The sequence below is a fragment of the Tachypleus tridentatus genome, chromosome 3 (genome assembly GCF_004210375.1).
Source record: "Tachypleus tridentatus isolate NWPU-2018 chromosome 3, ASM421037v1, whole genome shotgun sequence".
NCBI lineage: Eukaryota > Metazoa > Arthropoda > Merostomata > Xiphosura > Limulidae > Tachypleus > Tachypleus tridentatus.
In genome coordinates this window covers 10,653,672-10,680,564 of record NC_134827.1, presented here as the reverse complement: position 1 = coordinate 10,680,564, position 26,893 = coordinate 10,653,672, and the positions used below count along the sequence as shown (strand labels likewise).

Sequence of the window (26,893 nt, the reverse complement as noted above, 5' to 3'; positions counted from 1 at the left end):
TGTATCTCTTTCTATGTGACACAACTCTGCGTAATAATGTTTGTTTGTTATTTTTAGAGTCCTATATATTTGGGTCAAAGTGGTTCAACCTACTTTGATTTTTAAGTAATATGTGTTTTACTAAGTATAAAGGTTTTAGCAAACATTTATTTCCAGCAGTGCAAATTGTCAAAGTTAGGTTGATGCATAGAAGCTTTAACGGAACTGTTAACTCACGTTAATGAACTTATTTGGAAAATAAAATAAATTTTACAATTAGAATCTCTACAGAATTGTTGTTTGAAGTTTCACTTTGTGTATTGCATTTACGCTTTTTTTTAGACAAGACTACTTTATTATACATTTTTATCAAATACCTGCATTGTATACATTCTTTCAAGACATTTTATTGTATTCAGTGTGAAATTTATACACAGCTATATTATTTATGACTCATTTACCTCGTAATTGGATATATTTTTATCTTACACGCGTATTTTTATTTCAAATTAATATTCAACTTTGTCACAGATAAATAGAAACAAAGATACAAGAAGTAACACAATGTTGGACAGTAATTCAACATTATTCTAATGTAAAACAAACGTATTCTGTAACAGGATACACTGAACAACTATTCAAACCTTCCCCTAAAGTAAAACTATCTGTAATGGGACTCCGTCAACAAGGCTATTCGGTAACAGGACACTAAATTAAAATTTATATTTTTAAACTGTTAATTTGCAAAATTGATGTATGAAAAGTGTAAGCAGAAAATTTAGTAATCAAGCTAATTGTAATTATTTATTTGACTTAGAGTTACTATAAGTTCAGGTCTTTCGTCTTAATAAGAGTTGTGAATATCGTATTTTCTATATTCAAATTATACAAATTATGATTAATATATTTGATGGAGAGAAACAACATTTAGATGTTGATATTTCATCATAGTGTACATAGCTGCTAAGACGGCGTCTTATTTTACACGAATGTATAATGTGATGTTAACAAATTTTAAAGCAATGACGCTAAAACATAGATCAGTAAGTGTAATTTTAATGTATGCAATCACATTATTGATACTTGTCATGAGTAATTAGTGTGTATATTACATTTATATGTCTTGTCCACTAATTAAATTTTGGATCTCTAGTGTGATACAACTGATTTTAGTACTGGAAGTAGCAGTGCTGTTGTTATAACTTCACAATATTAATAGTTCTGTAGATACTTTTTAAGACCATATTTCTTAGAAGAAATGTTCATTAAACATTTACCTAATCAATGAATTCTTTTCCCGTCAATTAACTCATTTACAAAAGAAGCGATTTTGAAAAGAAAGACGAAATATTACTGGAGAAACCAGAATATTTTTTGGAGACGTGGTATTAAAGTATCACGATATTTCGCAGAAGTGCAATAGCTAATTATTAAGTGAAATTGGAAAATAATCGAGTTCGATGTAAACATTCATAATAAAATATAATTCTGTTACGTTCGAAACATCGCAATGTGTTTTACAGAGCCACGAATGTTTAAAAGAGCGCCTCAGTTCTTTCAACATCAAGCTTCCTCCTTACTCCCAATACATGAAACATTCAGACTGAGAACCTCCTACCACATAAAGATTTAAGGCAGATTTTTAAATAACGGTCATTCAGATTGCTGTCATTGCAATTTGTTCTTCGAAAAACAAAATCAGCCATAAACAACATTGCAACGTCAATGACGATTTAGCGAAATATTTCGTGTTACTTGAGAAGGCTAGATATAGCCAGGTGGTTAAAGCACCTGGCTTTATGCTCGCTCTTTCAGCCGTGGGGACGTTATAAAGTGACGGTCAATCCCACTATTCGTTGGTTCAAGAGTAGCTCAAGCGTTGGCTATGGGTGGTGATGCCTAGTTGCCTTCTTTCTAGTCTTCATTGCTAAATTAGGGACGCCTAACTTTTAAAAGTTTTTTTGACAAATATTTATATCTACAAACTAAATAAGCTTTAAAAATTCCATGAGGAATTGCACAAAGTTTCTTGTTAATATGTAAATTATATTAACAGATATAAAATGACCCGACATGGCCAGGTGGTTAAGGCCATGTGTAGTTTCATATTTTAACAATTCTCCCAGGGTGTATTTTACTCAACTATTTTCTAGTCCACACATACAAACCAATTGTTTGTAGTTAAGCCCCAGAAAGTCTTATTCTTTAATACTGTCAGAAACAATTGACAGATTTTACAGGTTTTTATTTCTTAGTTAAAGCTCACAATATCTATTAACATTGTAAAATAAAAAACAGCTAAAATTCGATTGAGATAATATATATCATTTAAGAGCAGTGTTATTTTATAATTATATATTTTTCTATCCAACTTCAGCTGTTTTTCTTAATTTTAAAGGTTTGTAGAGAGTGGGATACTTCCGGCATTTCTATGTTAATATATTTTATACATCAGTTTTTACATCAGAGAAATTAATTTGCTTTTCGGTGACTCAGTGATAAGTTTGATAGTTTGTAGCTTTAAAATTTGGGTTTCGATGCCTGCGACGGGCAGAGCGCACATAGTTCATTGTGTTAGCTTTGTAGTTACGAAACGAATAAACAACTATTGATCTTTATTATATTATTGTTTAATGGTGTAAAGTTATTAGTGATATGTAACAATGAAAGTTTCAACAACTGATATAGGTAGAAAAATATGGTAAGTATTTATGGCGAGAGCATTTTGATAGGTACAAAATAACATGTTAAAAAGAGACAAAATCGAAAAATTAATAATTTTAATGATTTCTTTATTTGAAAGTTACGTTTTGAGTAGCTAAGCGAAACTTTTATTTTGTGTAATACTAAATCACACAAAAAACGTCAATGGAATGTTCACCAAATGATTGTAAAAAAATGTTGTATATGAATGAAGTTTATAGACTATTCCTAGCTCTCCTACGGAAAACTTACAGTAACGTAATTACGTCTAACTTTTTGTTTGTTAGGGAAGGCAGCTAGTCATCACCACTCACGGCCAACTCTTGTGCTACTCTTTCACCAACTAATAGTGAAAACAATCGTCACATTAAAACACACCCACGGCTGAAAGTGTGAGCACGTTTGGTTGGAGAGAGTTTCGAACCCGAGACTTTCATATTGCGAATCAAGCGCTATGACCACCTAAGCAATGTCGGGCAAGTAAGTCCTTAAGTAATGTTTCGCACATTATCAAACAACAGCACTGAACACAGTAAATCTAATGTTTCTTTTTTATTTATATATTTTTAGCTGCGACATAGTTGCTCATAGAACGGATCTGAGTTTATTTTTTTCTTGTTGCTTTTTACCAGGTACAAACTTTTAGCTCATAGCTACGTCATCACTTGACCGATTTGAGATCCAGTTACAGTTTTGGACTCAAGAGGTCAAACCATTTCGATTTATGTATTTACCATGCCCAAAGTATCAGAGATTAATTTATTTTAATCGTGCTTTAATTAATTTCAAGTTGAGGACAGGCTGGCTGAGATTCTGATGACTGCTACAATTGATAAGATATACGTGCACCTCATATTTGGTATTACTGGTGCACAAAAATACAGCTAATACTATAAATAAATTTACTCTAATCCTGCCTAAAATAATTTCTAGAGCCTATTGAGAATTCCGTATTATTTTATAACAGTGCCACCAAATGTTATAGGAGTACAATATACATGTTACAATGAATATTCAGATTTAATTACTTGGGAGGGATAGAGATTTGAACCCACAGCTATCAGGTTCCAAGTCGAGCGTCCTCAACAGTAGGGACCATATTTCTTAGCATCGGTCTGCTTAATCTTGACAGGCTTTTCTGGCTAACTTAATATTTACTGTATCTCGTATGTTATATAATGTATGATGCACGTATTGTAATCTGCTAGTGTCTTCTCTTTTTTACACGTCCTGCTGCTGTATCAAGTGATTCACGTCACCAGCTGTTAGTTTGATTATTCACACTTGTTATTACTCTCATTAAACAATATGAAACAAATTCACGACAACGAGAAACAAGGTCGAGTCATGTGAACAGAGTGTTAAGAGATTACGAAAGATAACACGTCTAAATATAAACTTTATTCTTATAAAAACAAGGTGATTGCAGATCCACCTTTTGCGTCCCAGAAATCATTGTCTAATAAGACATTCTTTGATACCAGAATTTATTAGTTAGGCTGTACGATGAAGAGCAAACAATTCTATAAAACTTTATTTATACACGCAGTATAAGATATTTAAGAATTGCTTCGAAAGACAGTGAAATGTTAGAAAACCAATAAGCCTAGATTGTTTATAAGAACAGTTTAATTGGAAATGTGTTTTTAACACATTGTTTTAAATTTATTTATTGTCCAATATCCTGTTACTAAAGACGAAGCTTTTTGGGCAGTGACTTACAGAATACAAAAGAAAGGTATGAAGTGTTATCGTTGCACAATACTGATTATTGTAACAAATTAGTTTTACAAGCAAATGTTCAGTCACTACTGTTTTTTTGTTTGTTTCCCAGATGAGCTTTGAAATGAGCGAAACGCATCGTCAACAATGCATATGACAGACACAGTGTTGTTGAAATACTAATATACATTCCTGGTATTCTTGAAAAACCTTAAGGAGCTAAATAGAGAATGTATTGTTCATATAAATATGTATAGAAGGCCTAATTTTTATGTCATAGAACAAGTATATAATTAGTTATAGCCATGCTTTACCAAGTACGAAAATGTGTTTGCACCATAATGGACTTTGTTTTAACAAATTGTTAATATAAATATTGTTCCGTTTATAACTGTTTCTTATGACCCTGACATCCTGATGATTTATGCATTGAGTGAAACGCCTGTTTAGCAGTGAATATGGAAGGCAGAGTATGGTTGAAATACTATTAGATACACTTCTTAAAAAAAATTTAAGTAAGAGAATAAAGAATTTAGTATTAACAATATTTTAGGCCCAGTAATAATGCTTAATGAGAACTGTGATTAATTATAATCATACTTTACCAGTTAGGAAAGGCGTTCACGCCATAAAAAAAATTCATTTTAATGTTAGGAAATGCTCAATAAAGTTGTTTTCAAATCGTACTTTTGTTGACGTGCTCCATGTAAAACATGGGTAATTAAAACATCTGTATGTTATAACTCTTGAACTATCCTCTCCTAGCCTAGTTTCTGTGTAGCAAAGAACTTACTGTCTGACGAAGGGGGGTCTGTCTGACATTGTCACACAAAGTAAAACATTTTTTATTAAATGTGTTAAGTTATTCTTTATTACAGTTTAACCGAATTGGTCTTGCGGAGCAATAGTCACTCAAGATTTTGAAAAATTGTGTGACGTTACTAATCGAGCGGAAATTAAGAAATTTGACATTAACAGTATAACGATGATAGTAATTTAAAAAATATATTTGAAACGACGTTTCACTATTGTGGCATCATCAGGGCGAGTAGTACAAGACCAGTCTTTTACCACTATGCAGGCCCGGCATGGCCAGATGGTCAACTAGTAATCTGAGGGTCGTTGGTTCTGGTCCACGTAACATCAAACATTTTCGCCCTTTCAGCCGTGGGGAAGTTACAATATATGGTCAATTTCACTATGCATTGGTAAAAAAGTAGTCCAAGAGTTAGTTGTGGGTGATGATGACTAGCTGTCTTCCCTCTAGTCTTAAAGGGGGGTAAAAGTTTCATGAAGAAAGTGTAAAGAAAATTTTTTTTAAGTGAAGCTATTCAGATAAAACAATGAACTTTCATGTTATATGTAATTAGATTTTTAGAGATATTGTAATAATTTACCCTTTATTTTAATAGTGATCAATCGTACAAGTGTTAGTTTTGACCCCAAGGCCCACATTAGCAGTATATTAACCATATCAGAACCACACAGATGACGTTATGTCATCTCCGTTTTACTCTTGTGCTATTTTGTTCTTAGAATAAAAATAATCTGTGTAGTATTTTCGGTTGTGAACTTTCAGACACTTTCTTGTGAAACATTTCTTTTATTTTTTTATATTTAAAATACTTTCTTTGTTCATAGAGTTTCTGTGTTTGGTTATTGCTGCTTGCAGTTTCATAAGTGTATTCAACAGTTTTGCATTGATAATTTTGTTTATTCACTTTTATTTCATATACATCTAAAATATTCCTAATAATAGTTTATAAAAACAAACAAACGATAATTATGTTTTTCTAATCCTCATTCTTAAACATCATACACATTTTCTTGAGGTAAAAATTGCTGAAAACAGCTGAAAATGACAAGTAGGAAGATTTTGAGAGAATTGTTGGGCAACCCTGAACATGAAGTACCCAAGGCCAATACAATATAAAAAGTAACAATATTATATATATGTGTATATAAATACAGATGTTTACAAACTTAACAAAACATTTTTGGGTGTATTTTGATCATGTTTTAAACTCTTTTATAAAGAAATCTGTGAAAAGTTTACACAAATAAACTAATAAAAATTTTCTGTTATGAAGTTCAAACACTAAACTCGTATTTAAGTAAATAAAATTTATAATTTTGATTTTTCCTGTCTCAGTGAAATGTAAAATGTTTGCAAATGATTTTGTTTTCAAGTTGATTATAAAACTTTTACCATTTAGTGTAGCTGTAAAGTAATTAAAGAAGGAAAGATGGTTTGGTTGTACAGAGCTACACAATGGATTATCTGTGTTCTGCCCATCATGGACACTGAAACCTAATTTTAAGCATGTACGTATGCAAACTTATTGTTGAACCGCTGGGGAGCTAAAAACGTAGAAAACGTAAAGTAGACTCAATCTTATAAAAAATTCATTGGAAGCTTCATCGTTAAAACCACCAAGAGTCAACGAGACCATCTTTTACGATTTATGTAACACTGATATTGCATTTGGATGCAAAAATAACCTTAAGAAATGTAAATACAAACCAAAAAATTACCCAAGTACAGAAAAAATTGAAAGAGCAAGGACAATTAAGAAGTATGTTAAATTTTGTTTCATGTTGACATGAAAGTGATGAAAGCAAGGTGTTTTAAGAGGAAGCCTACTTTCTTATATTTGTAATAGAAAATTGATTTTAATTTTCCATTGTAAACAAACTGGAACGTCTTACTGAAGTTATGTCCCATAAGCCAGTACACTGGGTAAGTAAAAAGTAATCAGTTGCTTTAGACAATGTCTTGCGCCATACTTTAGTGATATATTCACTGAAAAACTAAGATCTATATCTTTTTTTATAATTATAGACAAAACTGCTGACAGAACTCAAATAAGCAGTAGTTATTGTGTGCAGTTTACTAAAACAATGACTGTTTTAAAATTGGAGTGGATGTTCTAGATCTAATTAGTTGTACATATTGGTTTTCAAATTCTTTATTTAAGAAACCATTATCGTTACTCTAAAATCTGAATATTTCTCTAAGAAAAGTGGGTTATATTTTTGTAGTGATACATCAAGTACTATGACGGGATTAATCATTCTCATATATGGACAATTTCCTCTCTGGAACAGCGGTAAGTCTACGGATTTACAACGCTAAAATCAGGGGTTCGATTTCCTTCGGTGGACTTACCAGATAGCCTCAAAACACACACACATATATGGCCAAAGAAAACTTTACATTGATATTCATTTCAAGTATAGTCTCTATATTATGGTACCGGCCTGGTATGGCCAGGTGTGTTAAGGCGTTCGACTCGTAACCTGAAGGGCGCGGGTTCGAATCCCTGTCGCACCAAACATGCTTGCTCTTTCAGCGTTGGGGCGTTATAAGTGACGTTCATTCCCACTATTCGTTGGTAAAAGAGTTGGCAGTGAGTGTTGATGACTAGCTGCCTTCTCTCTTGTCTTACACTACTAAATTAGGGACGGCTAGCGCAGATAGCCCTCGTGTAGCCCTGCGCGAAATTCAAAAAACAAACAAACTCTATATTATGAATCTAAATAATGGCTGCATAAAGGCCCCCCAAGTGGTCTTTGAAGACTTTCCAGGGGATTTATATAACCATTTATTTTTAAATGCTAAATGACAAGAACTTTCAAAGTGCACCATTTCCAGAGTGTAAAATGTACACGATTCTGAAACTAATAAAAACGTTTTCTCTTCAATTTTGCAATATTGTAGATTAACGCTTATTGAACGATATTAAGTAAGTAAAAACAGATAAACGAAATGCATTAGCATCATCAATTTTAAAAAGCAACCATTGAGTGTTGTTAGGGGTTAAAAAGGGAAAAAATGTGCTACCACGTGCTCTTGAGTTAGACGCTCATATGCAGAAAAAGTTTAAAAGAGTAAAAATTAATATCACGTGCAGTTTGTGCACCGACAACCTCTTCTTTTTGTAATATAACTGAGACAATTTTGATACATTCTATTTAATGACTTTAATAATATGGAGAATAGTTTATAAATAATACTTGTTTGAATGAAAAGTGAAATTTGAAGTTTTGTTGATATAAAATCATATTGCTACAAAAATGAATGACTCTAATATTCATATTAGGACTAGTTTCTTGTGTATGCTATTTTGCCATTTTGATCAGTTTTTTCAATCCTCTTAATAATAAATATTAACAAACTGGTTTATCTGACAGTACAACAGAAAAAATACCCGAATTTTATTAAATAAAGTATTTGTAATAAACTGTAGTAATTTCAGGACTTATTTCAGAATTATTAGTTGCTTTTCAGGATTTCTGTGTGCAGTGACATACCATCATGTGTAGAAAAAGTGAGTACACGCTTAAACAGATTGAAGACAAACGTCCATTGGAGCTGCAGACAAAGAGACTTGACAGGTATTTTAGTTGTAAGCATAACTTCTTCAACCAAATTTCACGTTTTTAAGGTATCACTAGAAGTTTATTAACGTTCATTAATTTCAAATCCGCTTTTAATCTGTACCAGCTTTACAATAACGATCTTTTAGTCGTAGAGTGTTCTTTCATGTGTATAATTCATAATTTGCACTCCATCATTTGCTCCGTGAGTTGTTTAGGAGCTCGTTGCTGGATTTAAAGTTAAGTTGATCTCCAGATTTCTAACTCCTTTAAAAATCAACAGAAGTTATTGTGAGATAGAAAACCTGGTTTTACATTCCGTCTGAAAGTACGGAAATTATTATACAAGGCAAACTCTAATTATTTATTGTATAAAATTTGCCAGTCCATAAGTATACTGACAAGGAATTTGAATCAAATTTGCATGCTAATATTCTAATGTTCTAAATAGTTTATATATACATAAATAATGCTTAATATCTTGTCGCTTGTGGATGTTGCACCCACGCAGTGAGTCATAAACGTAATAACTTCAAGCTCCAACTTTAAAAGACGTAGAGTTCAGTTCATGGCCTCTAAACGTGTTCTATTACTAGTCATCATTCGCCTTGCGTCACTTCAGATTATCACTGCATGAAACACGAGAAATCTTCATGTGAATTAATTTTTAGTTTAAAGTAATTTACTCATTATACATGGTCACATAAGTCTGCTGGACTAAAACTCTGTCAAATAGTCACTTCTCTATTTTATCAATATATATTTGTGTGTGTGTTGAATAATTTTCTCATAGGTACTCATGTTGTGTATTTTGAAACAGAATACGCTATATGTTACAATAGTATAGGCTACAGAAGACATTACTGAATCAATATTACCTCTGGAGAATAAAAAAACCAGAAGTGATCAAAATTTATCGCTGTTAGTAATAATGCAAATTTACAGGCTATGAATTTATTACAGTAAAACCACTCTGCTGTTGTCTTTGTTTTAGTGCAAAGCTACATAGTCGGCTATCCGTGCTCTGTCCACCGCAAGGAATCGAACCGTGGATTTTACTGTAGTTGAATAAGTAGTAGTCTAATTTGTCAAAAATTGCCTCACTAGCGACTCCTAACATCATTCTCTTTCAAGGGTACCTCATCTTTTGGCGGCGGGTGATTCTGGCTGGTTGTTTTCCTTACAGTTAGTAACTTAGAATCCTAGAAACGGAGTAAGAGAACAATAATACTTCAACTTCTTAATGAGAAGGTAAAACCATACTTTAATACAGAAACTGTAATACCATTCAATAAATCTTTGCCCAGTATGGCCAGATGGTTGAGGCACCCGATTCGTAATCCGAGTGTCGCGGGTTCGAATCCCCGTCACGCCAAACACGTTCGCCCTTTCAGCTTTGGGAGCATATTAATGTGACGGCCAATCCCACTATTCGTTGGTAAAAGAGTAGCCCAAGAGTTGGCAGTGGGTGGTGATGACTAGCTGCCTTCCCTCTAGCCTTACAATGCTAAATTAGGGACGGCCAGCTCAGATAGCCCTCGTGTAGCTTTGCGCGAAATTCAGAACAAACCATGGAACCATTATTTCTTCGGAAACCGTGGTTTGTCTGCTTTTAGGTATTTTTAAAGCATAATTAAAGACGAAGGGTAACACATAAACCAAAGATATTTCATTATATTAATATCACTCACGAAACTAATATTTCCTCGTAAGCCGCGGTTTTAATTTTGTTTGGTATTTTTGAAGCATAAATAAAACACGAAAGATAACATAAAACCAAAATTCACACTTTACATTAACACCACTTATGAAACCGACATTTCCACGAAAGCTGTGGTTCATCTAATTCAAATTTCTTTCAGTATTTTTGACGTATAATTAGAAGAGGAAAACTTAACATAACAACAAAACAAGATAAACTAAAGCTTCGCAGATCACATCGTATGAATCTTTCCTCCACAGTCATAAAAACCTTACAAACACAAACACGAAAACATTCCAAGTTTTGAAACGAGATTAGTAACGGGAAATTTCGTGACATTATCTCGGCACGTACACAACGTATGTCAGAGGAAACATAAAATATGCACAGTTAAGAGAAATAATAATAAGAAAGCCCTACTGCTTGCCAGTCATCTATAACTTTAAAACCACTTTTACATTATTGGTGTCTTCTGTTTGTCTGTTTGGTGGGCTTCTGATGCCTAATCAATGTTATACCTGCACTCAAATACTAAGAACGCAGTTTAGAACGTTAATAAAGGAACTAAATATTGTACAAAATATTATACAGGTGAAGGATTATGTAAAAATGGGGTAAGTTCAACACATAATGCAGACACATTTATATATAAAAATGAGTCATTACGTTCTAGAAGAAATCCTACTTATGTTTTTCAGGTTCATTTGATTAATAACAAATATTTAGAAGGCGTAAAATACGTTTTATTACATAACTAACTACTAACTGTTGAAGAAGATCAGCTACGACAAAGTGTTAACCAGCACAAAGCCTTTAACTCAAATTACGTAACGTTTCCTACTAATTACACCTATCTGTTTTGAAGTATTGAGTAATGCAGTTACACAAAACTTTGACGATCTATCTAATAAATATCATCCCTATGTAAGAATCACACAATACGTTTCTCTAAGCTCTGTGGTGTTGAGGATAACCTGTATGATTAAATTATTTTATGAATTATTGTATCTGACATCTGTTTGTTTACTTCTTTCATAATTTTGCGCAAACTGCATAACAGTTATATGTTCATAGACGTCCCTAATTTTAAAATGATAAACTAGACGAAAAGCAGCTATGGAACAGTATTTTTTCTAGATACAACCTAAAATCCCATTTGCTCTCCCAGCACACTGCTTGGACGACTTTACAGACTGACCAACCATCACAACAAGATCCCTTTCTTTCACTGACACAGTTAAGGTTATTCTCATACGAATTACACTTATAATTTCAATTATCATAACCCACGTACATTATTTTACATTTATTATAATTAAAACTCATCTGCCAATAACTTGCCCAACTTAATAAATTTCTTAATCCTTTTATAAATCAGTAGCATCCTTTTCACAACTATTAACACCCAAGACCTTGATATCATCAGCACATTTAATTAATTTATTCACTATTCCTTCATATATGTCATTAATGTAAAAAAAGAAAAATCTTCGTTAGTAAAAAACAAATAAAAAGCAAAATTTAATAACCCAGTCACCTCATAATCATCAGAATCTAGCCTTGCTTTATCATCCATCAAATTTCCTACTCTCATTCTAACATTTCATTTATCCTTAATGTATTACAAGATATCCCCACTGTTAATTTTTACATTTTAAGACAACCTTTTCTCATAGGTTTCTTTTTACATTCTAATCAAATTTCTCATTTTTTTCTGATCTTCTGTATCTCCTGTCATGCTAGTCAAATATTTAAACTTCTTAAATTTATAATGAATTTCTTTCATTTTATGTCTTAAAGTCCTTGTGAGCCTACCTGGATTTTATTTTCAACTACCTCTTTCTTTCTATAAGGAATATGTTTACCTTGAATATTTAAAAATATTATCTTTAAATATTTTCCACGTCTGATCAGTGTCTCCAGATAACCCTGCTGCCAAAGTTACAACAGATAATTGTTGTCATATCCCTTCAAAATTTGTTTTTTGGAAACTTGTAACCAGAATATCATTATTCCTTATCTCCACATGCAGCAAAACATTGAACCTAATGGAGCATTGATAACTTGCAGACAGATGTTTCCCAATTTCCACTCTCTCAATCATTTCTATATTTGAAGTTAACAAGTTTGTTGCTCATTAACGACATGTGTCCTGTTTCTAAAGGTAATCCCTCTGACTTCTCCGATTTTAAACTTGAAAAATAAAAGCAAATAATAAAAACAAACCTCTGAAATTAACGGATATTTCTAAAAGCATACAGGTCATACTTTTATGCTAAAATGGGTTGAAAATACACACGCTAACATAGTCATCTAAAACAAATCTACTATTTCACTAGTTTAGAAATAGATACTTCAACCAAAATAATATAAATTCGTTTAAGGAAATCGCAATATTTGAACAATTTAATTTGTTTGGCATGCAATAACTTCGTATCTTAAATTCGGAATTTTGTTTTGTATTTACAAGTTGTACTAAACGGATATCCACGCTTAGCTATCCCTAATTTTGAACTGATAAGCAAGAGGAAAGATAATTACAGTCAACAGCATTCACCGCCACTCTTTTGTAATTGTTGTCTGATTGTGCAAAGGACGAAGTTCGTTTTATTAGCAATGGAACATGAACTATAAAGACTCTTGAATCCACAGTCCGAGCACATTGTACATTAGGTCCACGCATGAATCAAATTAAAAATAATCATAATTTTACACGTAAATTAAAATTACAGTAACAACTTACATTTTCAAAACTAAAAATGAAGTATCCTTAGTTTTGGGAACATGAAAGAATTCACAACTTTTATAATTGAACACGTAATGTGGTGTCTTTGCAGCTTGTTTGGTTTGTTTTGAATTTCGCACAAAGCTACACGAGAACCATCTGCGCTAGCCGTCCCTAATTTAGTAGTGCAAGACTAGAGGAAAGCAGCTAGTTATCACCATTCCCCGCCAACCCTTGGACTACTCTTTTACAAAAAATAGTGGAATTGATCGTCACATTATTACGCCCTCACGGCTGAAAGGGCGAGCATGTTTGCTGTGACGGAAATTCGAACCAGCGACCCTCGGATTACGAGTCGAGTGCCTTAACCACCTAGCCATACCGGGCCCAGTCTCTACACTCCTTTAAATGTGTAACTCCCGCGCTTTAAAATTTTGACTAATTCAGATTTGTCGAATTTAGATTTTTCAACATGTTATGGAATATTTAACGCAAAAAGGAGCAAATATTGAGATTTCCGAATTTTACATAGCAATTAAAAATATTAAATTATTGTTCGTATTAACTCGTGTTTCTTTAAAGACAAAATTCTAACTGACTGACGAAAAACTGTACCAGTCTACTTAATTTTCCATCTGTATTAAACCTCACTTATTACTAGAACATTTTGAACTAGAACGCTCATACCGTATTTCCAGCAATGTCAAAAATATTAAGACCTGCTTTATTTTATTCGCTTTTTTTTTAGCTCTATGACAAAGCTATAGAGTATCGTTTAATTTTCTTATTACCGTATCTCAGTCATTATCCAAACAGCCATCAACGTAAATTTAATTTTTGTTTGCAGAGTACTTTTACTTACTGGAGAAACGTTAACTAATTTAAATAACCAAAACCAGAGCCCGAAACCTGAATACGGTGTGATATCGTCTGGCGCCTCCCTGACGAACACTTAGAAACCAAGTATAGCCAAAAGTTACGTCAACCCCTTTCTTTAGTGCACTATCAGAACTGAGATTAGTACAACCTATAGCTCAGTAAAATATTTTTAGATGGTTCTTATCTACGTATCATCTATTACGCATCGTTATGTTGCCAGATGGCCAGGACGAAACGAATGTTTATTTATTTTGTTGTTGAAGGTCCTACTACTCACGTGATGTATTTAATCTTGGTCATAACGGCGTCAAGCAGTATAGGATTGTGTCAGATATTTGGTTACGGTCGTGTGCCATCATTTCAGCACCTTACATATCAGATATAAGGTTACACTTGGATGAGTAATGCCCTCTAATTTCAATAACCTCGCGTGCACATTCTGAAATCTGACCTCGAGACGAACACTGTACGCCTACGTAAAATGAGATTCATTTGAAATGAAGAGAAAATTTAATCAAATGCAGCAAATAATTGTATAATTTTTATTTTTATTTGCACTGATGGTTTTGCTAAAATGTTTTGAAGGAGATTTTTAAAATTTTAATCGTCATTGCTAATTTTTAGAGTCGTGAATATACTCGTCTATCAAAAGATTTAGGATCTATATTAATATGGTTTAAATAATTTACAAATCAGTTTAGTCTTTTAAATGACTCACTACAGAAAAAAATGAATGTCTCTGTTCTTTTTGTTTGTTTATAATTAAGCGAAAAACTGCAGAATAAGCTATCTCTGGTCCGCCCATTACAAGCATCGAAATTCAGATTCTAGCGCTGTAAGACCGCAGATATATCACTGTACCACTGAAGGGGTGAGGAGCGAACATCTCTGATTTTTTTGTTTGTTTGTTCCTAGTTTCAGCCAGTTGTACATATGGTTGAATATCTCTAAGTGAATTTTCGAACTTGTCGTGAATCACAGATAAATGATTATTTAAGATTTAAAGTAATTATTAAGCTCGAAGCTATTGAAAAAAAAAAGTCTTCTTCATTCGTAGCAGGAAGAGGTTTGGCTCCCGATGAAAAAAAAATACTCATCGAAAACGATCTAACTCTTTGGTGTTTTGTTTTACTCTTGTACGTTTTAATAGAATTGGTAGGTCTGCATAAATTTTACTCACTGGAAATCAAATAATTACACAGTATATATATTATTTAAAGACAACTAACGTGCAATACAAATGGGCACCATTATAATCTTAAACCATTTTGAATCATAAAACGTTTGGGTTTAAAAAGTATTTATCTACTGTACTGTGTAGGTAAGTTGTACATTTGTTTGTTGTGAAGCACGAAGCTACACGAAGTGATTTGCCAACCCTGTATTAACACCCCATTTTTAGCATCATAAACTCACTGACTTGCCCTTCAACTGACGGAAACCAGCTTTCACGTTACTTTTGATAAATAAGTGTATAATAAAGCGCTTATAACGTATCTCTAAAACATTTGAAATTTAGTCTAATCTCATTTTACAGTTTTATATATAAAGCTTTATATTTGTAAGATCGTCTTCCCGTAATTTGAAACTTCTGTCCAGAGGGAAAACAGACATTCAGCACCCTACCATTGACCACTCACATTAAGGAATTGAATTAAAGCTTATAATGTATCCACAACTTAAATATCAGATACTATTTTGTGGTATTTCACAAATTCACACTCAGGTCGACAACTAATACTGGTCCTACTTTCTTAAATGATAGGTTAAATCCCAAAGAGGAAGAAAGAAAGCTAGTTTGGTGAAAAAAAAGAATTGAATATATAATTTGTGCCTGATTTTTAAAAAAAAAGTATGAAAATTACCAAACGCATACAAAACTTTCTAATTGGTCTCTTTTTTTCTACATACGACGTTTCGGTTAATATTGTTAAATAAAGTGTATGTTTCGGATATTCTACGTGACAGAGAAAACAGTTAATGAACAGCAGCCACTGGAAACTTTTGAACTAATTTAATTGTGTTGTAGAATTTAATCGTCACGGTTCCCGAATGTGGAGTGTGATTATCAGGTGGCGGGACAAGAACCATGAACCGTCAGAATCCCAGTGTAGCACTTTAACCAGCTGGTCACGTTCGACCCACTAAATACAGAAAAAGTTGGGCTAAACAAATTTATATCCGAAACAGTTTGGTAGCAAATTTGTCGGGATTTTTTATAACCTAAAACAGCTGGAACGCTTAACTGTTTTCACAGTAATATTCGAACCAGTTGTAAAATTAGTTTAATCGTTTTTATATATGTGTCTAAAATAGCTTGAAGATGCGTTCAATCGTTGTTTATAATTATTTTAGAAACCGTTGTTTGTAATTATCTGGAAGGGTAGTTTAGTCACTTTCTATAATTACATTTAATCAAATAGCGGGTTAATCAGTGGTGTATTATTTCACCGGGATAGCCGAGCATGGCCTAATTTTTAGCATACACAGGCTGTTAATTTGAGCATTTATGAATCACAATCCAATTCCGCAAAATGCAGTATGCATTTTAGAGCTGTGTGCATACTTTAAAAGTGAGTATCAAATCCATTTATTGAATCAGGCAAGAGTCGACAGTGAGTCGCGCTAACTAGCTGCTTATAATCCAGTCTCTCATTTCAAAATTAGGGATGACATTGGTTAAATAGCCTTTGGATCAGTATGCAGGAAAACCTGAAACAAACAAACAAACAAACACGTTTCGTTTGGTTGCTGTTCATCATAAAGTTGCACAATGGACTACCTGTGCTATGCTCACCACGGGTATCGAAACCTGGTTTATAGCATCGTAAGCCTGCAGACTTGCCGTTGTGCTAAAAAATATGTTTACCAAAATTGCAAGTATCAGTTTAGATAATTAAATACGACAGAAAATTGTTGTAATAATTTTTATTAAATATCACATTAAAATTATGTAGATATTTAAATTAAAATTTCTTTGAAGAACATTTAATTGTACACTATTTCTTATATTTGATTACATGAAATTTCAAAATTTCAAAGTATTTTACTAACAAACCCCCTTTGGTAACCATAAATGGCTTGTTCTCAACAAGTCTTTAATCTGTATCAGAGAAGCAAAAGCTACAACAATCTCCCTAGAACACCCTACATATAAAATACGAGGGCTGTTCAAAAAATACGCGGACTGTTTGAATTGCGCGGCTCCAGTTGGTTCCAGGGGAATCAGCTTGGTGTCGCTAGGTTCGCACAGATCAGTTGATTACGACGCCATTTCCCGATTGCAGATATCTTCATTTGTGTATTAGCTACGCGGTTTTAAGTGAAGTGCGATTTTTTCGTTTGGCGGATTTCAGAATGAATGACCTGAAGGAACAACGACTTACTGTGAAATTTTGTATTAAACTTGGAAAATCTGCGACTGAAACTTTTGCTATGCTTAACACGGCTTACGGTGATGTTGCTGTGAAGCTTACGCATGTTTCAAGTGACATGAACGTTTTAAGGATGGTCGACAGTCCATTGAAGATGATGAGCGTCCTGGACGTCCTTCCACGTCAACTGACAACCCACACGTCGACAAAATTAACACCCTGGTGCGGGCAAATCGACGTCTGACTGTCAGAGAGCTTGCTGAAGAGTGTGGGATATCAGTTGGATCTTGTTACGAGATTTTGACCGAAAAAATTGAAGATGCACCGCGTTGCTGCGAAATTTGTGCCTCAGAACTCGTGAGTTTTGGACCAAGCACTCGATCACTGTTCTTCCTCACCCCCCCTACTCACCTGACCTTGCTCCTTGCGATTTTTTCTTGTTCCCCAAACTCAAAAGACCCTTGAAAGGAAGAAGATTTGAGACGATTCCCGAGATTAAGACAAATGCGACGAAGGAGCTGGAGGACATTACAAAAGAAGCGTACCAGGACTGTTTCAACAAGTGGAAACACCGTTGGGATAAGTGTGTGCGTTGGGGAGGAGAGTACTTTGAAGGGGTCCCAGACCTGTAACTTCTAAATAAAGTACATTTTGTTTTATGACGTCAGTCCGCGTATTTTTTGAACAGACCTCGTAGATATGTAAACTTTGGACGATTAAAATTTCATCTATGTGAGTTAGCAATCTCAGCATTTATAAGACAGACTAGCTTGTATTTTTCATAAATATTTAATTAACATTAGCTCATACGACTAATAGTTTGTGATTGTGGTTTTATTATTTATGAAAATGTAGAAACATAAATTATGCTTAACCCATTGAGATTGAAGTGTGTACAATCCAACAATCGGTTTTGCTTTGGGAATGACTAATTTTCGTATTATGTAATAACGTTGAATTCATATTATAAATGAATAATAATATACTTTTTAAAGCAATATATATATATTAATAACATTAAAATTGTACAATTTTATTAAAAATAACCCTAAAAGTTAAGGGCTCCAAGACTCTTTGGTATGAGGTTTTCATATTTAGTTGTGGGTCCTTTCAATCCAAATGTTTTGCAATATTTTGGAAATTCTCAATACTATGATGTATTAGCGAAAAATAATTTAGTCTGCTATTTTTTTTTCTCAAAGTTAGCTTAAAAATTAGTTAGTATAAAATATAATTTCCAAAATTAAGATTTTTCCACTACGTCCAAAATCAAGTGATGTGTGTTCTTCATGTATTAAACCGAATTAAGAAGAATGAAAAAGAGAACAATTAGAGGGCGCACACGTGTTGTAATTTGCTACTAAACTATCTTTACACAGCCTGTTTTTTGTGTGTGTGACGTTATATAACACACTTTTAAAATGAAAAGTGTACACATAAATATGTAACAACACATTTAAATTTAAACTTAATAGCGTAGTTGCATGAGTTTAAATATTCTGAGCATAAAACTATTAGTTAAAGTTTAACCAGTGATGAGAGATATCGTCATCACAAACCTTAACAATTAAAGTTTTCGAAAAAGTAACTGAAATTACGTTAAAATGTTACGTGTTAGACATTTTTATTATCATTACTTTCTATGGTGTTCCAAACAATAATGTTTTTATTATAATAATCAATTTTCTTTCAGTTATGTTTCTTATAAAATATTCATAAGACGTTTTTCTTATAAAATATGTTGAAACTTTACAGCATTAATTTCTTATAACATTAATTTTTGACAACATTAATTTCTTACAGCATTAATTTCTTACAACATTAATTTCTTAATGAAATTGATTAATAGAAATAGAATTAAGTAACAAAATGTTTGACCAAATTATTTGTATAAAATAAATGAGATAACAAATCCTCATATACTTTAAACTCCACTGCTATGAATAGTATTTTTGTATTTTTTGGCATGTTATGCAGGACCTTAAGCAGGGGCGTAGATTGTTTACAACCGATGGGGGATGGTTTTTGCAACCACTTATATGGACTGTTCAATTTGCAAATTGGTAATCTCTGATTACGTGAACATGAAAGCTGTAAACATGCAATAACAGAGTAATCTTGTTGCCACGATACTTGCATGTATACTTAGGCCTACTGACTGATACTTACAAACAATCGCTTAGATCGAAAAGCTTAGAAGCACGCCTATATTAAAGATGTACATTTCGGCTACTGAAAAACCCTACATCTAGGCCTAATTATGTAATTCGATTGGTAAGAACACGAGAATCACAAGAACAAACACACAATTTGTAAGCCTGTGATGCAATAAAACAATTCAACAGACCAAACTGTAGGGGGGATGATTGTATGCACCATACCCCCCATCTAAAATGAAGGGGGAATGTATACCCTCCATCCCCCCCAGGATCTACGCCCCTGACCTTAATATATCAGTAAGAATACATAATTTCTTCAAGCTCATTTTTGTGGCTTCTTTTAGTCTTTTATTCATCTATGTGTGTGTAACTGGAAGTTATAACTTGAAATATAAGTTTCACCTCGATGGAGTATTGGCTCTGTTTACAGTGATCCAATCTGCAAGAGACAATTTGTTTTATTGTTTTTGAATTTCGCGCAAAGCTACACGAGAGCTATCTGCGCTAGCCGTCCCTAATTTAGCAGTTTAAGACTAGAGGGAAGGAAGCTAGTCAACACCACCCACCGCCAACTCTTGGGCTACTCTTTTACCAACGAATAGTGGGATTGACCGTCACATTATACACCCCCACGGCTGGGAGGGCGAGCATGTTTAGCGCGACGGGGCGCGACATAACGTCGCGACCGGCGTCCTACGGATTACCCCTTGAGTCGCCCGCCTTACGCGCTAGGCCATGCCGGGCCGGTTTTGGAGAGTTAAGAAAGATATTGTGAAGGATCTCTTCCTTGTTCTTGTGCATAATTTATTTACAAAATTTTCATTGTCACTACCCTCAGATCTATTGAATTTACACAGACGAGTCATTGATGTGTTTTCAGATCTTTTTAATTTACACAGACAAGTCATTGATATTATTTCTCAAAATGACAATAATTCTAAAATTATAATTTTGTTTTAAAGAAGAGAAATATTTAATACCTGTTTTGAAATAATCTTCTTTAATCGCCACGAAAGAGCTAAGAACTGAATGTTTGTCTTTATAATTATGATAAAACTGTTTTGGTAGAGAGCTTTGTGTCAGAGGATTCGGCCACTTTGAGTGTAATACTGTAGAAGACTAAATTAAAAGTAAATAACCTCTTTTAATGTATCCACTGAAAATATCCATTTTGTTTCCCCATATTACATGTTCAAATAGGTCTCAAGAAGCATTTACAGAATTACACTAAACTTTCTGCATAAACGTTTTCAACAAGACTGATTATAGACACTTCTTCGTGCTTAAATGTAAAACTGCAATACCTGCCCACCGCACGAATTGAACCCATAGTGTTAGCATATAAGCCTCAATCTTACTTCTAAGCCATAAGGATCAAGACTGTAGATACATAAAATGACTTCAATAAGCAGATGTTTTGTAATTACTAAGACGTGTGTGTGTCACCATCACATTTATAGAAATTTTGTAAATCTTAATCAAACAGTTAATAAGATGTGTGTGTGTCACCATCATACCTATAGAAAAATTTTAAATCTTAATCAAACAATTAATAAGATGTGTATGTGTGTTACCATCACACCTATCAAAATTCTGTAAATCTTTATCCAGTTTTAACCAGTTATCAATTTTCGGGAGCCTTTCTCTGTATGTAATACTTACTTACAAAAATTTGTCTTGAAGAATTTTGTAAATTTAGTGCATGTGTTATACATGGTATGTCCACGTGCAAAGCCTAAAATATCTTGCAAAAGATCTCGGAGTAAATTTTTCGTTTATTTTTATAATGGTTTTCTTTAAAAAAACATTTTCTGTTTGCTTGGGTATTATTAAATCAGATCAGATTTTGTAGCTGTAATTCCATATATTTAAGATTTGTTTGAAAGTTTCATGAGTCACGATGTCCTAAAACATATTTGTATAACGATTAGATACAACGTTCCTATTTCTGTAAACACCTCTTATAAGAGAACTATTCCAGGCTTTCTAATACGAATATTTTCTTCATTTTTGGATATAACATAAACATATTTTCTTTCTCGGTTAATATCCTTGGCGTCTGTATTTCGTTAATTTCCATAAATGATGAGAAATGTAATAATTATGTAACACTGAAATTTATTATTTCTGTTTCTTCTTACGATCTGGCGACAAGTTGTCGTTATAGTAGAACCAAGCATAACATCGTGTTTAACTTGTATTTCGCTGGTCTTTGTTTGTTTGTTTTGGAATTTCGCACAAAGCAACTCGAGGGCTATCTGTGCTAGCCATCCCTAATTTCGCAGTGTAAGACTAGAGGGAAGGCAGCTAGTCATTACCACCCACCGCCAACTCTTGGGCTACTCTTTTACCAACGAATAGTGGGATTGACCGTCACGTTATAACGCCCCAACGGCTGGGAGGGCGAGCATGTTTTGGCGCGACTCGGGCGCGAATACGCGACCCTCAGATGCCGAGTCGCATCTACACTGACTACACTGAAGTCTCATATCTATGGATGAAAAATACACATTAGTGATCAGACAACGACGTGTTTCCCATTCACCATCTTTTTATACCCTTCATCCATCATTTAATAACATTTCTCAGGTAATAACATGTAAACTTGTATTTGTTCACCATCATTTCACAACCAGTCTTCATTCCTGTGAACATTGAAGCTCAATGACAACAAGCATCATGGCTTCTCAGTTAAGCATTTGCAATTGGAGATGACAGTAAATTTCAAGCCTACTATACACAGTTTGTTTTCTACCATGTTCACTATGTATTTTTTTGAGAACCTGGTCTGGAATGGCCAGGTGGATAAGGCACTAGACTCGTAATCCGAGGGTCACGGGTTCGAATCCTTTTCACACTAAACATGCTCGCCCTTTCAGCCGTGTGGGGACTTATAATGTTACGATCAATCCCACTGTTCGTTGGTAAAAGAGTAGCCCAAGAGTTGGCAGTGGGTGGTGCTGACTAGCTGCCTTCCCTCTAGTCTTACACTACTAAATTAGGAACGGCTAGCGCAGATAATCCTCGTGTAGCTTTGCGCGAAATTCGAAACAAACGAAACTTGGAGAACCTCAAAGCAGATGATTAACCGCTAAACCATAATTTCCATCACTACTAAAGTTATGATGACAGAAATGGTATAAATCTTAGCCCACTTGGTAAGATAATTAACTACTGACCGTAATTATTCCACGCTGTCTCTGAGAGTCACCTATTGGCATCAAAACCAATCTATCGAAGTGTTAAAACAAAAGTTTGGTGCATTAATTTCCCTTAATTTACTCTAGACAATCACTAAATTATGCAACATTTGTATAACGTTTTCATATTCTGATGTGGATATAACTCATAAGACCATGAACGTAGGTTAGCCATGGTACGATAGATTATCTGATGTTCACCGATCTAGGAATTGTCCAGATCGTTTAGTATTTCAATCCAAAAATAACAATACTAGTATGAATTGCACAATTATTTTAGTCCTGTGGCTAAATGTTTCATAGAAATGATACGAAAAAAATCATCCTCATAATCCGTTATATAACTGCAATGAAGAGTTAATATGTGTAAGTATACGTTCTGATGGCCACTCACTGCCATGTCACATCAACTGCACCACCCAGAAGACGGCGAAGTCCTTTTACTATATTTCCCTTAGTTATGCTAGATTCCAGAGATAGCAGTTCCTAGAACCACTACAACATTTTGACTATCTAAAATCACTAAAGCAATATAAAACAAACAAAAACAAGGTCTCCTAAAACAGTGTAAGAGTCCATACGCATTACAATATAACTTTATGGATTTCATTGTTGATTGTAAACATATATATTTTAAATTATTATCAAACATAAAATTTTATCACTCAAACCAAAGTTAAAACTTTATATATTTATAATAGTTTATTATTAACGCAGAATAAAACATAACAAAAATGTAAGATATCTTTCAATCATAAAGAAAAATTACAAGTTTTCAAGTGTAAGTTACTGAGTTCTCTGAAAACAAGTATACCAAATAAAACTGCCAAGGATCACAAAACTGAAAGTGGCAGAATGAAACTTCTAAAGGATTTCTACATGTTCCAAAAAATAATTTACAAATTTTCCATTGTTTGTTTTGACAGTTGTGCAATGTCATAATACAGTGGACTATAACCATTTTATTCAACATACGTTTTTAATGACTTATGAATAGTATGAGTTTAGAAGTCAAGAGCTAATCACACTTGATCAGAATAATGTTCTATAATCTCTGTTGCCGTTGAAATAACTTCCTTCAGTTTCGGTTATGTTCAGTTTCATGGTACGATCACGCACAATGTTTTTACCACAATTTCCAGAACTTGCACTGTACATGACATCTCTCCTAAAATTACACTTAAGACAACTATAGGTACAAAACTCTATTGGCATGTTTGCGGTGGAATGGGATTGCTGTGATTCTAATTTCTTCAGCCATTTTCTCAAGGAAATAACCATTGATTTGACAGGGATCTCATGAAACTTTGGCTTGTGCGTCTTCGTAAATCTCAAATCCTTGTTCATTATTTTGCTAACAATATCCGGAGATGAACACAACTTCATTTCAATGCCTTTTTGGGTCAGACAAAGGTTTGTCACTTGTAGCTATAGTATTCACTCTCCAGTTTTTAATATTATTTCAAGCGTGATTTCAGAGTTGAAGGTTTCAGCTTCTATCTAGAACATTGGAAACTTCCTTATCTGAATTGTTGTCATTCTTTGGATCTACATCATATAATAATATTGCCAAAAAGTTATCCTTTCCTCGAAGGGAATGTAAAAAATATGAATACAAGTCCTCTTTGATGTTGCACTTTTTAATGCTAAAGAATTTGGCGTGGTTCACAAAATCATTTTATTTCACAAGTGTCAGAATTTATTTGAAGCAGATGGAATTTTACTATTGAGATAAATAAACGACTGGAAACTTCTTTTGATTAAAACGATTTTGTTGGTGAAACAAAAAAATCATTGGGCAAATAAATATCACTTTCGGCTACTGATGTTTCTATCGTATTTCTAATAGTTATTTCGTTACAAGTTTCAGCTCAGAAGTATGAAAGAAAGACTTGAAAAGCTACTTTTTTACATACTCTGGAATTTATATTATTTTCTATTAGACGTTTAAAACAGTAATGAAAAAGTTCGAATAACATTCATGTAGTAACGTTTCAAGTCTCCAAGATGCAATATAAACAATGCTATACTCTTTATCTGTATGTGTGTCTATTATAATTATGATTAGGTTATTTTAATTTGTACAATAGGTTTATAGAATCATTACTTGTGTTTTGGAGAATAAGTGAGTCCACATTGCTTTATTTAGTTTACAATTCATATCATATTAAGAAATACAGTGGAGCGCCATTAAGCCGCGGACCAGTAAACCGCGAAATCGCTTAAGCCGCTGTAGCAAGTCTTGTGAGCGATGTGAGCGAGGATTATCGCGCCTCACCGCTAATTTAAGAACGTGTGAAAACGCGGCTTACGAATTTAATCCTGGCTTTATAACTTCAAGGGAATATTTAACAAGGATTTGCTTTAATTTGGGAAATAAATAAAATATATTACAATAGAAATCGACCGTTAATCAACCTTATTCGCTCTCTATGTCAGCTTTATGGAGGGCGCCATTGTTACTGAATCACACCTCTTCACACATTAAAGTTAATCCGCGGTAAATCCGTGAAAAAAGTGATCAATAATTAAAGTATTATTTTTAATTCGATAATCCGATATTTTTATGGAATTGTATAAATACTGGCCACAAACCCAATAGAAATCACTTCAGTTTCTGAATTAATAGTGAGCATATCATATTGACAAATTCCTACCCCATGAGTACCAAACGTAAACATGCATCGTATGACGTTCAGCAAAAGCTGAATGTCATAGAAAGAATACAAAACGACGAAACTCGCACTAAAGTTAGTAGAGAGTTAGGCATACCTGAGTCTACATTGCGTGGGTGGATTAAAGATGAGAATAAATTAAGAGCATTTCTTGATGAACTTGATGAGGGTGGTTTGAAACGCAAGAGAGCTAGAACAGCACAAGATCCTGAGTTAGACAAGGCAACATTCAATGCATTTTGTGAAGCCAGAAACAATGTAATTCCCATATCTGGACCAGTTATTCAAGCACAAGCAGAGAAACTACACAAAGAACTTCATGGCTCTAATGCAGATCCAGAGTTTACTGTTTCAAGTGGTTGGTTAAGAAGGTGGAAGCAGCGACACGGCATATTGCAAGTAAAAATCAACGGCGAGATCAAGTCAACAGACACTGTAGCAGCAGAAGAGTTCATCCCTAAGTTCCAAGAATTCATTGAAGAACAGCAACTTGTTGAGGAGCAGATCTATAACGCAGAAGAAACAGGTCTTTACTATAGAATTTTGCCAGATAGAACTTTAGCCATGAAGAAAGACAAGAACAGCAATGGCGGCCCGCATGTAACACGGAAAGACGAAATTTTAGAATAAAAAGGTTTATTTTTATTGTAATCTTTATATTCATTAATAAATCTTAATCAAAATTGTGTTGTATATTTTATTTATTAAAAAGGGGAAAAGCGAACCATCGCAATGCATTGGTTGTTTGTGTTAAAACGGCACTTGTCAATTGTATCTGAATAGTCTATACATTAATATTATAATGATCACGCAATGGCCCGGATGAGGCTCCTCGGCGGAGCTGTTGGTGACTTCGGCTTTTCAGTCACAAAGGTTTAAGCCGCGGTTAAGCAGGTTGACCCCCCAAATACCGCGGCTTAACGGCGCTCCACTGTAGTTCTTATCTGTTGAACATCAAAGTGTCCATCTCAGTAAAAAGAGAACCTACTAGTTTAATATAACATTCGATATGTTGTCATTGTAAATATTTACAAATTCAAAGTCATTTTCGAATTAGGTACAGAATTGAAAAATGTTCCAGTCTCGAGCGAAAATCACGTTTTTAAAAACAAAACTATGAAAATCTTTATTGTTTATGTACTAAAAATAATTAACTAATTAAAAATCTACTAAGGGGAGACCAAAGCTCCACAGTTGTTCAGTTTCACATTACAAAGTTAATTCGAGTAAGCTATTATTTAAAGACTAATTTGTTTTTCCTTTTGTATAAAGTTGAAGGTTATTTAAAGAATAAGAAAAACTAATATTTGTACTACAACTGGCCACACAGACAAAAATAAAAAAAATTGAATATTTGGTTGAGTCTGCCTGTCCTTTTATTATCTCAGAATGCTT

The 26,893-nt window shown here is 33.6% G+C and overlaps 1 long non-coding RNA gene across 1 annotated transcript in view; it reads left to right on the top strand.

Moving 5' to 3' along the window:
• Positions 1-26,893, top strand: part of LOC143246345 (uncharacterized) — a 72,345-nt gene that overhangs the window by 6,218 nt on the left and 39,234 nt on the right. The window contains exon 2 of the long non-coding RNA XR_013025920.1: positions 8,696-8,813. This is a non-coding gene — a long non-coding RNA (uncharacterized LOC143246345). The remainder of the gene's footprint in view (positions 1-8,695; positions 8,814-26,893) is intronic.